The sequence below is a fragment of the Rhinatrema bivittatum genome, chromosome 12, assembly GCF_901001135.1.
Source record: "Rhinatrema bivittatum chromosome 12, aRhiBiv1.1, whole genome shotgun sequence".
NCBI lineage: Eukaryota > Metazoa > Chordata > Amphibia > Gymnophiona > Rhinatrematidae > Rhinatrema > Rhinatrema bivittatum.
In genome coordinates this window covers 63,047,960-63,063,499 of record NC_042626.1, presented here as the reverse complement: position 1 = coordinate 63,063,499, position 15,540 = coordinate 63,047,960, and the positions used below count along the sequence as shown (strand labels likewise).

At 45.3% G+C, this 15,540-nt stretch overlaps 1 protein-coding gene across 14 annotated transcripts in view; it reads right to left on the bottom strand.

Annotated features, from left to right (window-relative positions):
- The window catches only part of PKNOX2 (PBX/knotted 1 homeobox 2), a 989,927-nt gene that overhangs the window by 848,417 nt on the left and 125,970 nt on the right, over positions 1–15,540 (bottom strand). For all 14 annotated transcript variants that reach the window (XM_029573058.1, XM_029573057.1, XM_029573049.1 and 11 more), the window contains exon 2: positions 6,676–6,755. The gene's annotated coding sequence lies outside the window, so the exon portion shown is untranslated. The remainder of the gene's footprint in view (positions 1–6,675; positions 6,756–15,540) is intronic.

The following is a 15,540-nucleotide window of genomic DNA, read 5'->3' as shown; positions in this document are numbered from 1 at the left end:
CGCGACCTAAGGCCATTATCATGCATTACCCCAGACCTTGACAGTGCATTACTGCAATCAGGAGCACACTTACTTTCCCAACTGTGAGAACACATATTCCAAGGGCTATCACAGGAGTTATTAATTAAATCCCATATAATGTACTTTCATTAAAATGGCACATTAATGTGCTGTTTAAACACAGCTTAGTAAATAGGCCTCTTTGCTGGCAAGATACCACTGAAAATCACCCTCATGTTTCGATATTAAATATGATCTAATAGCTGTAATGCTGCTGCAGCTACAGTCTCATCACATGACATTCTCCCATCAAGGGGCAGACTCTGATAATGCCTATCCTAAAATTTCTGTCATTGGCAGACAATAGGAGAAACCCTTCTATAAAAGGCAATGCTGCAGTGTTTCACAGGTGGTCATAAAACCCAGTTTCATCACCATTGGGTAGCCACGTGACCAGCAAGCTTCAGAGGGAGTTCTGCTGCTCTGCAGATATGACCTTAAATGTGTCTTATAATTACAGTATTTTGTTACATTCCAAATGTGTTCTGCTCGATGCAATTGCTATCATCTCTGCATACATTTCAGGGTTGTTAATTGGGATCCACACGGAATACTTACTGTGCAAAATAGCAACCCTGTTCTCACCTTTAAGTAGCTTCAATTCTACAAGCAAAGGCACGTCTCTGCTCAAAATATCGTGTTGCATTTAAAAGGCAGCATCTGACTGACCTTGATGGCTCAGGGGGTGGGCAGAAGTGTACAGAATCTGTCACCCTTAAGACTAGATGGTGTCTTAGGTGACCGATCCAAGCCCTTGAGGACTCTGGGTCAAATCTGGCCCCAGTTAACAGTGGCTGAAATTCATTAACCCTTTAAAAGATTTTTGGTTGCCTGTGTGAAATAAATTGGCAGTCTCAGTCCAATTCCCAGTAAAAAGACAACCATCACAATCTGGTACCAAATCGTAGTACTGATGGCAGTCTCACTCACCAGAGAGGTTAAAGATTGGTAGAGAGAGGGAATTAATTCTCACTCCTAGTGGTGGTACCTCAAGAATAGGGTTGAGGCACACTGGCAGAGCAGCATGAGGAAACATGCTCTACTGCCATCTGACACTTTCAATTTCTGTGATGAAAGTTTGCAAGTGCTGTACCTGATCTGTGGTGGATCAATTTGTGCGAGGGAAGCTTGCACTACTGCTGCTGGTAGTGCAACAAGTATTGTGGCAGTACAAAGTGTAGTGGAGCAGTGTATGAGAGGTACTGCAGCTGCCCTTGCTGTACCTGTTCTGTAATGTGGCAGTGAGTGTGTGGTGTGGGGGAGGGGAGAAGCTTGTTCTGCCACAGCCTGTGCAGTATCTGTTCTGTGATGGAGAGGTGATGTGCTTAGGAGGGGGAGAAGCCTGCACTGCTGCTGCCTGTGTTGTAGCTGTTCAGTGGAAAATTTAGGATTTCAGTTTCCATGGCTATTCATGCAACATCTTTCGTAAGTGAACATACGTTTGCTGGAAATAAAACAAGACTAATACTGTAAGGTGCCTATGTGGAAACCCTCATCCTGGTCTGCTATAAGTGATACTATCAAAACATATACTGAGAATTTCTCACATATGTTATCTATAATGTTATAACATTTTTCAAAGTCCTCTCACAAGAGTCAGAATAAAAAGTGGAGTTGCTAAAAAGGAAAGAGCTTGAAGATCCTGCAAGCTGCCAGCCTCCAGCCAACAGTAGCACAACTGCAGGCCCATCACGCTATCTCATGTAGACAGAATGGGGCCTGGATTACAGATTTCTAGCATGCACTTCTAGCCTCTTCTTGCCTTTGGCCAACTAATTAATTAAAAGAGTACAAAGACTGCTTGTTATGGGTGCCAGCTTCCCTGGCTGTTTGCAATTAGGTTGGCAAACAGGAAACAAAGGGTTCAATTCTCTCTGGTGCAATATGTCATGGCCATCATTGACTCTGGCTTGATCTGCATTACAGAGTTGACAAGTGACCCAGTTTCTGGAGGGGGATTTCAGACCAGTCTTGTTTTTGAACCTACATTCCAGTGCATTCTGGTATTTGTAGTTCTGTTTACTGCCATTGGAAATCAGCACTATGGGCACCATAATACATTAAAAGAGAGAAGCCAGGAATGGTCTGAAATGTCCATCCAGGAAACTGGATCACAGGGCAACTAATGTCATATCATAAGAACCATAGGTACTTCGGTATTGATGACTTTACGTGACCAACATAAGAGCTATTCACACACAGGGCCCTTCTTCAGATAGCATCCAGAATAATGTTGTTTAATTTATTTATATGAGAACTAGCGATCAAAGTGCCTCAAACAGCAGAATAAAATACATTTACTAAAGTGGATTGCATTCAGATACTGTAGGTTTTTTTTCCCTCTGTCCTCAGATGACTCATAATTGAACTTTATACCTGAGACAAGGAAGGAAGAAGTGGCTTGCCCAAGGTTGCACGAGCAGCAGCAGGATTTGAATCTAGCTTACCTGATTCACAGCCTGCTGCTCTAACTACTAGGCAACTCCTCCACTCCCAATCTACAATCTTGGAATAGATTTTATTTTATGTAGGTTTTATTGTTCATCGCCATGAAGTTTAGAGTGAGCGGTCTATACATTTTTTTAAATAAAAATAGAGAGTCGCCAACTCACTCCAGATTCACCTGCCAGGGCTAATCCAGGCCTGGGTTTACCCCATTGCATGCAGGGACTTGTAATTCTGATCTCCCTATGAAAAACAAGACTACATGTCCTGGGAGTAAACCCTGGACTGAATCAACCCTGGCGAGCGAATCTAGAACCAGTTGGTAATCCTAGCTTAGAGGGAATACCTGCCTACCTCTTAAGAAAAGTATTCATGTTAGCGTGAGATCTGATAACTACATGCACGGATGAATGCACCTTCCCTAGACTGCCACACTGTTCCCAGCCACAGAAAAAAAAAAAAAAAAGCAGCAGCAGGTGGCAGAGTCCCAGAGATATCAAACTATCAAGCAAGAATAGAAACGAAGCAAGAGGATTCATTTCAATGCCTCGCATACAGCCCCTAAAGCAGAGCACCGCTAGTCTGGGACACAGCCTGGTAATCACACAAATGTCTCCTCTTCTCCATGCTGCATGCTACTGGGAATAAAAAAAAAATTGCCTACAGACCCACAGTCTTTGCATCTGCTTTTTTGCAGGTGGCAGAATAGGATCAAAACACGAAGCAGATTTGAAAATCAAGTCTATGCATGATTTTTCCTGCACCCCCACCCAAAAAAACAAAACAAAACATGGCTGCCCCTGGGATGGCTCTTTTTTAACTTAGTTTTAATGCACAGGAGACCATTCCCACCCAGGGGAATCTAACTCTAAAATTCCTTAGTTATCTGGCTAGATCCCTTTGAAAATCATCCTCATTATCAAAACTCCACAGAAAAAAATGAAGTATTTTTTAACAAATAAGAACATTTTTGTATTTAAAGCAGAAATGCTTACCTGTAACCGAGGACAAGAGGATATCAGTCCTCACAGGAGGGTTACATCATTCAATGTAGTCCAAGCCAAAACTTTTATGTCAAAAGTTGAACTTTGACTGTGCCTCACAGAGCATGCCCAGCATGCCAACATACCACACATCTATGCAAGAGCCCCTTCAATCTCTTCTTTTCCATGGAGCTCGCTGTTCATGATTCCTGACCCTCCTGCTCCTAGGCCTTTTTTATTCAGTTTTTTGGTTGCAGGATCATTTGTCACAGAGCCCCGTAGTCTTATTTCATCTACCAGCAGTTTTATTAAGTAAGTTTTCCCATACAGACTTGTGTGCCAATGGTGTTCTATGCCTTGATGGCACCGATAGAGCCTTGTGCGTCGATGGAGCCAATGCACTTGAACCTCTTGTGTTTCTTCCGCGCTCAGTGCTCTAGTGATTCCATTGAATGTCCGCCTCCTTTTCTTTGATGCATGGTGGCTATGCTTACTTGACCGAGGATTCAACCTGTTCTGCTAACAAGGGAGATATTTTAGAGGAGCTAGTACTCAACTCTATTCCTAGGCAGATGAGGCTGTGTTTCGGGAAGAGGATAGCTTTTCAGGCACTTATGTAGATCCTCCATTTTCCATGCCCAAAAACTTTGTGCTCGCAGTCCTGGGCTTGATAAATGGATATCTATTCACAATTATAACAATTGGCTTGATCATGGTCTGAACCCAGGCAGTGGTAGGAGAGATCATGTCCATCTGTAATGGATATTTTCCTGTCACAAATACAGACTTTAAACCCACCTACTATGATTCTTCTTAGTAGACATTCTGACAAAATTTTTTTTAATTTTTTTTTAAATAAAGATTTCACTGAAAAATGCTGTTTGGGAGATGAGGCAGCAAGGCAACTTTAACGATTAATTTTTCAAAAAGAGAGAGGACAGAGTTACAGAGTTACAGAGAGCCACGAGACAACGTCCGACCAGGAAGTCCTGCACATGCTCAGTAGAGCAAAATCTCTACTAGTTATGAGAGAGAGGTCCACTGGGTGATGTCACCCCTATATTATGGCTAATTCAGCCCTGCTTATTGATGGGGGGGGGGGGGGGGGGGGGGAAGATGTCAACAGATAAGATTTCATAAAACACCCAGTCTGCCTGCCTGCCGTGTTGCCCCATATCTTACAAATCGGTGATTCTCTATCCCTTCCCTTTCTACTGAGGTCCTAATTCTGTCTGTTGTGCCTCACACGATTTTCACTGGAAAATACCCTCTTTCTGTATTTTTATTGTAAACTGCTCTGAGGGATTTTGCCAAGAAAGCAGATGATCAAATTTAACAAATAAGCAAATCTTAGTGCCAGGGTCAAATGCTGAAAACCACCACTGAATAATTGCTGCTGTACTGTTGTAATGCATGCCACGCAAGCCCAGGATCCTGCAGGGCAAGGTGCAGAATGAAACCCACAGCACCAAGATTCAAGGGACAGACACAGAACTGAAAACCACTGCACTGAGAGCCTCTACACTGATGATCAGAGTGGAGAGTGCACTCTCTCCTATAAAGTACAAAATGTAAAAACCCAAATAGAGCAAAACCGCAACTGTAAACTGATAGAGTAATGCCGCCTTCTCTGGGCACAGGACCTATTCTGTCCCGCTTGGCTGGCTCATTCCATCAATTACTGGACTAGGAGGGCCTCCTACAGCTACAGAGGGAAAACAAAACCAGAGAAGCAGAAAGTTCTGCAATGCAGGAATAATTGTAGGGGTTTTTTTCTCTTGCTGTATTCTACGGAAAGAAGGAGATAGAGCCCCCATAAAGACTGGCAAATGACCAGGGATGCAAAATGAGCTGGTTTGTTCCCAAGTGGATAAGTGCAGCAGACAACTTTCCCCTGCTCCTCATATCACACAAATTCCAGTCATTAGCTTCAAGGTTCAAGGCAGAGAAGCTTCTTGAAACTCAGGTCCTGACTGGCCCAGCTCTATCCCAATCAGTCCACAGTTTCAGCCACTGGCTTTCCCAGCAGCTCTGCACATCTGTCATGCACATCTTTCCTGCCCTTGGATACCTACATAAATTATGCACATTACCCTTCTGCACTATTCAATCCCTCCAGTTGCTGTGTGCTGTGCCAAGCAGTCTTCAGCAAAAAAACACTTCTCATAAAGCACCTTTCTGCTTGGGATGAAGCTCCAGCCCACCAGACTCATTGCAAATCAACAGAAAAGAACATTCCTAATTACATCTGCAAAGGGAAGGGAAAAGACGACTTCTCATAGCAATGGCTTGACTGAAAAGTGCCCTCTTCAGTGATTAAAAGTACATTTGGGGCTTCCACAGAGCCCATACTTTTAGCTGCAGGAAAAAGAGGTGCTCCTGTGGGGGTGGGGGCGGAAAACCGTGCACGCACATTCGCCCGTATAAATAGTACATGCAAAGCACGCAGGCACTTTGCATGTGCTAAGCTTCAAAGGGAAATGATGCAGGCAGTGCTCCTTTGAGAATGTGGGTAAAGAACTCCATTAGAACTGCCCACATCATTTGAATCTATGTAGGCTACTGGAAAACTGTCCCCCTCAGCCCTATATGCCAACCCCCTACAGTAATTTATTTTATTTATAAACCTTTAATATTCCAGCTTTTCCTAAGATAGCCTCAAGGCGGATTACAATCAAAATGCAATTAGGTTTGCCTTACAATTACAGTTGCATCACAATTTACAGTCATCAAAGGAACCTTGCCCACAAAGGAGGGGACATAACCAGATAGGAGTGGATTCATTTAGCTGTCTAGGATGTGGCGGAACATGTGCTAAATCATCGGTCTGCTTGATAGATTAGAGTAAGGGTAGAGACTGGTACGGGGCCAAATCCATGGCAGAAGGCAAGCAGCAAGTGCAGCTGAAGAAGAATCCTCTTTCCACTACAGTCTTCTGACATTCACAAGCAGAAGTGCAAATAAAGCTTAGGGAACTCTTGGTGTTCCATGTCGGCACAGAGGTAACCTGCATGGAGCAGCAATTGCAACCCTAAACATCTGCTGGGAAGACTAGATGGGCCATGTTAGTGTTTACTGTGTGCTGGAAGCTACATTAATATAAAATAAACATTGCTGTAGAAACAAGGGTAAGTCAATTATTTCCATCCACTTGCTTTTGGTAATGCAAAGCTTTCTTCCCGCTTACCTTAATGGTCTGGTAGAGTTCCGGATTGATACACTAGTGCACACACCTGGATCACTTTACAGAAATCCCAGAGCAGAAAACTGCAGCAGAAAAAGAAAAAAAGATGGGATACCTTCAGATAACCTTGGCTACTTTCCAGGTGTTCCAACAGCTCTGCCACTGAGCAAAATAGCTAATTCAAGTTCCCACTCCCCTGCTTTCAGAGGACAGCATAGCTCAGGATAGTTAGCAGTGCAGAGCATGCCTCTTGTAACAGCACCCCGGGGAACAGATAAAAATGTCCTTACAACAGAAATTATGTTCAGAGCCAGGAGCACATGGGGAATGTAAAGGAGAGAGAGAGAAATACAGCAAACAGGTTTGCAGCCCTCAAAACCCAGATTTGGGGACCGCGGCTCTATAGCACACTGAATCTGCAGAATGCAAAGGTTAACGCTGACCCAAACTAAATTCTTACGTTCTATCCTTAAAAGGAGTGGATTGTTTTTGAACGTGGATGGGCTCTCTCACGTTAAACCAGGTATTTTTAGTCTTGTCCATTGTTTTCCTCTATCTGGTTCTCACAGCCCATTCCTCTTGCTCTTAACCAACAGATACATCCAAACAAGAGCTCTGCTTTGGGGATGTGGCTGATATTTAGGGACCTTTGTTTCCAGTTTTATTTTATTTTCCCTGTGAATTTCAATGTTTCTCCTGTTTATTATAACAAAGTTATTTTTCCACTGATTTTATTTTATAACACTGAAATTCCCAGGAAAAATAAAATCAAAACTGAAAGCAAAAGGCCCCTACTAATACTATACTATGAGATAGATTTTAAGAGCCAGATGTGGGCGCATCTGAAAACGCACACTATTGTACATGGCGATTTTAAAATATACACGCATGTTTTAAAATTGGCTATTTGCGTGTACATGTGCACCTGATTTCATATTGACGCGCGCATAAATGTTGCTTTGCTCGCATAAGTGGGGGGGGTGGGTTTACTCCACACATGCGCCATCGCTAGAACCCATTTTCCCAGTTCACCAATTGGCCTTCCTACCCTCCCCCCCATTACTTTGCCTACCTTTTACCCTGTTAGGCCAGACCCCCTAAACCTCAACAAGTAACCTTTTTTTTTTTTTTTTCATTTTATGACTTACGCGCCATCCATAGAGGAAATAAAGTTACAGGGTCGGGGACCCCAGCACACACATGTGCATGTAAAATAGGTATGCGCAGAAATCACACCTCAGCCCCGGCCCGCCCATGCCCTGCCTAGACCACGCCCCACCCCTTCTGGCAAAAAATATTTGTGTGCGCGTACCAGGAGATACGTGCACAACCGCGCGGATTTTAAAATCCACACGACATGCACCACGCCAAGTCCTGCTTGCATCGCCTGGCTTTAGCGCGCGTTGGGCTTTTAAAAAATCGATGAGTATGTTTACAGCAACACAGTAGAATTCTCCGTGATACAGTTCTATCCAATATGTTCCTCCCTTTACCCCATCCACACAAGCATCCAGTGAGCACGCACGCACACGGGCTCACAGACATTCAGTAATCATGCACTCACTCTCACTGGCTTACACGAATCCACTGGGTGCCTACACATTTGCACTCCTGGATGTGTACGAAATCGAGGTTCTATTCTGCTGCCGATTGCTGCTATGAAGAGCACAAAAAGTTGGAAATGCTGTAGAGGCAGTGGTCATAGACCCTGGGTGGGTGGTAGAGCATTTCAGTAATCAGGGAAAAAAAAAAAAGCAATACCTGTTGATCCAGCTGAAGGTGCATGCATGCAGGAGTCCAGAGAGAGCTGCACGGTGTGGCCAAAGACTCAATGGCCGCTGGCAGCAGCTAGGGTGGAACCAGGCTGCTGGCGCTAACCTTTAAAAGGGAGACTGTTCTAGTTTAAAAGCTGCTCTAAGGGGAAAACTGACAGTCGTTCAGCAACGTATAGTTCGGAGGGAGGTATTTTTGAAGGATAGTAACGAAGCAGGGCATTCTATCAGAGAGGTTCCAATAAAAGCAAAAGTAGTCCATGTGCCTATAAGTAAAGAATCACCTGAGCTAAATGATTCCAAATTGTCCCTGTCAACTGAAAAGCAGGTTGTTAATACAAACAAAAAAAACAGGCTTTGAAATGTCGGTATGCTAATGCCAGAAGTCTAAGAAGTAAGATGGAGAGTTAGACTTAATTGGCATCTCAGAGACATGGTGGAAGGAGGATAACCAATGGGACAGTGCTATACCGGGGTACAAATTATACTGCAATGATAGGGAGGAGCAATTTGGTGAGGCGGGGGCGCTTTATGTCCGGGATGGCATACAGTCCATAAGGATAAAGAGCGTGTAAGAGACTAAATGCACAATAGAATCTTTATGAGTAGAAATCCCATACGTTTTAGGCAAGAGTGAAGGGATAGGAGTATGCTATCATCCACCTAGCCAAAATAATAAGATGAATGATGAAATGCTAAGAGAAATTAGGGAAGCTAGCTAAATTGGAGATCGGTGGAATATAAATTGATTAAAATAAATAAATGGGAGATTTCAATTTCCCCAGTACTGACTGGGTAAATGTAATATCAGGACATGCTACAAAGATAAAGTTCCTGGATGGAATAAATGACAGTTTTATGGAGAAAGAGAACTATTTTAGGAATAATTCTTACTGGAGCACAAGACTTGCTGAGAGAGGTGGTGGGGCAGCTTGACAATAGTGATCATAACATGATCAAATTTGAATTAAATGATTGGAAAGGGGACAATAAGTAATCCACGGCTCTAGCACTAAACTTTCAAAAGGGAAACTTTGAGAAAATGAAAAAAATAATTAGGAAAAACTGAAAAATGCAGCTACAAAGGTTAAGGATTTACAAAAGGCATGGACATAGTATTTTTTTTTTTTACAATCTTAGAAACGCAGTCCAGATGTATTGCATGCATTAAGAAAGATGAAAGGAAAGCCAAACAATTGGACAGGCAATCCAGGAACACCTGGAGCGCATACCTGATCACTCAAAGTTCTAGGAAGTTGATCTGGCATGAAGCCTTCTGGGTCGACTAGCGAGCTTGTGTGAGGAGACTGCCCACATGTGCCCCCCCAGCCCAGGGTGGAATCATCCGTAGTAAGCACAAACTGGCACGGAGAGATCTGAAATGGAACCCCCCACTCCAGCTTGGGGAGAATTTCCCACCAAGACAGAGAGACCTGGAGGGGAGGCATGATGTGCAAGCGCACACTGAGGTCCTGGGAGGCTTGGCACCACTGCGACCGCAGAGTCCATTGGGCTCTTCGCATGTGCAAGTGGGCCAAGAGGGAGACATGGACAGAGGCAGCCATGTGACCCAACAACCAAAGCATAAGGTGGGCTGGCACCCATCGACTGCAGCGGACCAACTTCGCCAGAGACGCTAGAGCAAGCGCTTGGTCATGAAGGAAAGCCTGGCCTTGGATGGTATCCAGGCAGGCCCCGATGAAGTCCAATTGGGTCGACAAGACAAGGTGGGACTTCGAGTAGTTGATAACAAACCCGAGGGATTCCAGCAGCCGATGGTCAAGTTGAGGGAATGAAGTGCCCCTTCGCATGTGGCCGCCTTGACCAGCCAGTCGTTCAAGTAGGGGAAGACGTGCACCCCTAGACGACAAAGGTATGACCCCTCTCCCCCCTCCCCGCACCTTGTCCTCAAACAAGTTATCCCCGGTACAGAGAATGTCAGTAAGCTTGTCTTGGACCTCCAGTCGGAGGTCTGATGCTCAGAACCATGCCTGTCTATGGGCCCCAATGCCCACCACCGCTACCCGAGCCACAGGCTCGAAAGCATAATAGGTGGAATGCACCTCATGTTTGCAGCACTTGAGATCCTGCTGGGCAATGGCCACAAGGGCTTCTTGCTGTTGCTGGGGAAGACGTTTGACTATCTGGACCTGCTTCCAGAAGTTACAAGTGTACTGGTAGGAGGCAATGCGAGCAATCAACATCGCACTCAGATATATCTTCCTACCCAGGGCATCTGCAGCCCAGTGTTCCTGGCCTGGAGGCGCCAAAGCCTGGGTACAGGAGCGTTTGGCTTTTTTGAGGGCAGACTCCACCACCACCAATTGCTGTGGGAGCTGGCGCCTTTCAAAACCTAAAGCCGGCTGGACGAGGTAAAGTGCATCTGCCGTATGGTTCACCAGCAGTATGGAGACTGGGTGCCCCCTCATCCCTCATCCTGACGAGCAATTCCTTGTAAATATCATGGATGGGGATAGAAAGCACCTGCTTTAAGGCATCTACGAATTGGAGAACCTCCAGCATTTTGCGACAGGTGTCTTCCTCCGCCAGAAGCTGGAAGGGGACAGACTCAGCCATAGCCTGCAAAGGTCAGATCCTCCGGCGGGATCTACGCCTCTCATCCAGAGGAGATGGATCCGAGGAGATGTCTCCAGAGTCCTGTGAGGAAGCCCCAGAGATATCATCTCCCCAGGAATCATATGGGGCTTCGTCCTCACTGAAGTCCCCTGGAGTGCCCCAAGGAGGGTCCCTGCCCGAGATTCCCAGCCTCTCAGCCAAAGGCACTGATGGCACCAAGGCATCGGGAACCAGATGCGTGGTACCGGCACAGATTGTGCCCCCGGACGGGAGGCATCATCCTCCTATGAGGAACCCATAATGGGGATGACTCCGGATGGAGGAGAACTCTGCGGCTGCTGAGCATCGAGAGACCCTTGGGCGCCAGTGGCGGCTGTGTGGGCAGAATGCCCATGAGGACATTAAGTCGCTCTAGCAGCGGCACTAGTTTCATAGGGGCAGGCTCGGACGCCCTGAGCACCACAAGAGCTGGTGGCTCGATGCCCTGAAGGGCTCAGAGCACTGCCTGTTGTACCCTGTGGTCTAGCTCCTCCTGAAAGTCCAAAGTAAGGACAGAGGGAGGAGCAGAACGAGTCATCACCAGAGCATCCCCAGAGCCCCAGGGAGGCTTGGTTACCAACACAGATGTTAGGGGGAAACACCCAGGACTCCCGGGTTTGATGGAGATTGATGCCTCCTCTCTGCAGGGGTCGCTTTGGGGACAGCACGGTGGACCCCAGTGCTGCCCCGAGCACGGCACCATGTGATAAAGGTGACCAATGCCGATGTGTCCGAGGTTTACCATGTTGCTCGGCCCAGTCTTTCCCCAGCGCTGAGGACAGAAATGATCTTGAGATCCTTGAGCACAACAACGCTGGAGAATGCCTATCTCCCGCACTGCGCTCATGTGAGGGCGCCGAATGAAGAGGTGGCACCGAGGGAAGCAGCTCCATCAGTTCTCCTCGGTCCTTGGGAGTAGAGATGCTCGGCGCTGAGTCGAAGGGTCAGATTTTTTTTGTCCTGAAGAGTTTTTCCATTTTATCAAGTCGAGCCTGATGACCCTTGGGGGTCATTTGGTTGCAAAGACAATACCCTCAGACGCTGTGTGATGCCCTCAGGCATAAAATGCAATCATGATGCAGATCCATGATGGACATGGTCTGCGGACACTGGGGGCATCAGCAAAAATCCAACAATGCCATGAAAAAGAGCCAGCGAGCGGTCGATGACCGGCGGATACCGAGAACGGCACAGTCGGGAATAGACTGCACAGAAGGTACAAAAAAAAAAAAAAAAGTTACCACGCTGCCCTGAAGCACCGACAGAGGAAGGGGGATCCAGCACAGAAATATACCAATGGAAGTACCGAGAAAAGACTAAAGAGCAGAGCTTCAAAAAAAAAAAAACCAAAAAAACGCAAGGCAAACAGCTCCACAGAAAAGAAGAGACTAAAGGGGGACCCCGCATGGTCGTGTGGATATTGGCATGCTGGGCATGCCCAGTGTGCCTAGTCAAACTTCTAGAAATCTTGACAGAAGTTTTCCGTGCTGGGCTCCATCTGATGATGTCACCCATGCTTGCCCTAGGAGAATAACCCTTGCTTTAGTTATACAATGTTAGGTTCCATACTAACAAATCAAAAACCAAAAAGAACCAAAAAACTGTCTTATCCGTCAAAACCAAACACGCCGCAAGTGACGAGTAGTCCGGACGGCAAGTTACAAGACTGCCGTTGTCTGGCTTGCTGATGCGGCATTCTTCAATTAAGTTTATTTACAGTTGGCACAGCATTGTTAAATAAATACACAGGGTCTTTTTGTTGTGTTAGGTTCCATACTAGGCCAGAAATAAAAAGGATTTATAAATTGGGCATCCAGCCAATTCAGAAACTGTCCTACTCACTATTATTTATATCAGGGGGAGAGAGCAGTTCCAAAACTAAAATGCCATGGATCATCCTTGGCAAGTTCCCCCTGCTCCATTTTTAGCCTCTCTTTCTCTCACTCTTCAGCTCAGTTATTACAGCTGCAATTCTTAGTCGAGAAGCACAAATTGTAGTTCATATATACACCTTTGAGTCAGCCAGTAAGTGTCACCATTGAGTGAATGCATTCTCTCCCCAGACACACTGCAGTATTATCTGCTTCTGCAGACCGGGCTGACCTATGAGGATGAATCAGCCGATGCATGTCCTAAGTATTTTTATAAGCTATGCCTATGGGCACGCATTTCTCTCCTTTCCTCCCAAACTCATGCCTTTTTCTCCTCCCCATCTACACACACTCATGCCTTTCTATCCCTATCAGATGTTGGCATAAACATAATTTCTCATCTGACCTGCCCCAGCTTCCCTCTGCCACCCTCCACATAAGGAGAGCAGCACTTCTTAAGTTACCTGCAGTTGCCTCTCTGCCAGAATAGTACTGAAATTGGTCCCCTAAGACAGTATTTCCCAAACAGTGGACCTTGGCATACTGATATGCCTTTAGAACTGATCAGGTGTCCCACTGAAAAGACACCTCTGTCTGATGCTCAGATCTAGACCAGCACCTGGACCCTACTCCCAGTCCCTCACAAGGACATGGGTCACTAATGGTGGTTCTTAAACATGTACTGTAGAAGCTCCTTTCTCAGAACTTGTATAATCATGCATGCCAACTCTTCCTTCTACAGCATGTACCCTGGAGTGTGGTAATTAACGGGTAACCAGGGTTAGTGCAAGGGTATTAGACGCCCTAGGTGAACCTTACAGCTTTGCACCTTCCTCCCTCCCACATGTATACCCTGGAAGAAAGAAGGTGCAAGGAAGACTTGATATAGACCTTCAGATACCTGAAAGGCTTTAATGATGCATGATCTTTGAACCTTCTCTGTTGGAAAGCAAACTGTAGAACTAGGGGGTCATGAAATGAAGTACTAGGGGAGACTCAGAACCAACATCAGGAAATATTTCTTCATGGAGATGGTGGTAGATTCTTGGAATGCCCTTCCAGAAGAGGTAATGAGGATAAAAAACAGTAAAATTCAAAAGGGTATGGAATAAACACTATCGATCCCTAAAGACGAGACGTTAGAAATGAAGAAAAGGGTGCATGGGGGTAACATGCATAGAGTGGCAGTTACTATCCTTAATAAAAGGCATGGGGATTACTACGCTTAACCAATTAGCCTGTTTGTGATGCAACATCGCTCTCTGCTTTAATGGCAGGGAGAAAATGGGGGACTTAGATTGAGATGACAGCCAATGCTAGGCCCTGAATTTTAGGTTCCGGGATATTGATATGCAGATAGTAAGGATAAAGCACAGGATTGCTCCTACAGCCAAGTTCAAAAAGCAAAGCAAATTCAAGCAACATGGTCTAAATCATGAAGGTTGCTCATCCTGTAAAAATTTTGTAATGGGTTGGACAGTTGCTTGATTTAGATTGTAAATATTGGTTATCCCCAAGCCTTAATATAAGGCTTGGGGATAACCTGCACAGAGCAACAGTTACTAGCATAAGAAACTTTCTGGGTAGACTGGATGAACTATTTGATCTTTTCCAGCCATCATTACTATGCTATGTTTCATGCAAAACATAGACAAACCCTCACCAAATACAATAAAGATGTGCAGACAAAACATGAACTGGGCACAGCAACAAGCCAGCACAACAATGGAAAAACAGAATCACCACCATGCCTCAAAACATCAAACAATAAGTACAGGACCTTTGGTTTCCCCTTACTAAAACTGGGAAAGTTCAATAAGGAAATAAGTGAGAGCTTTGGGTTTTGCTTCCCCAGTTGAGAACATGCACACGGTGTGTCCTAGCTGTCCCAACGCACCTGCTATCCTTGTGGATTTTAGTTTGGATTTTGTTGGCGTAGGAGCTCTCTGTCTCCTGTTTTCTAATTTTTCTTCTAATTTATGGGAAAGGAGTAAAGAAGTTCCCATTTAGGGGGTCGGCCTCCCGTTGACTCATCAACCTGACTGTAAAGATTGTTTGGACTCTTAAGACAATTTTTTAGATTTCACTGAGAGCTCACCTCCCCCCCCCCCCCCTTGCTGCAGTGGATTGGGTCATCCCTGGATCTGAGGCTGGATGTGGGATAAGGAGCGTACACAGTAACTGTGACCTGCTGCAGAGGAAGAATATTTTTGCACTCTCTCTTATGGAGAGTTGGAGGCACAGAGGTTTTATTCCACCCTTCCTGCTTAATTTTTCCCCTTTGGGCTCAAATAATATTTTTTCCCACTTGGAGCTGATAACCCATGGAGTCAGTATACCAAAACTTTGGAAGATGGAAGTCTTTCATCCAGAAAGATAGAGAGGAATTACAAATTCCATCTAAAGCAAGGGAACCCCAAAAAGTGCACTGATAGGCGAAACAAAGAAGATACAACATAAAGGTCACAAGAACTTTGTTACTATTGTGGGAAGGGTACTTAAAGGTGTGATGAGTGCCCATCCGGCACTGCCTAAGAAGTGGAAAGAATTCAGGAAAATACAAGGGAGAGTGAAATACCCTTCAGATGCTGCATAAGGAATTAAAAGTA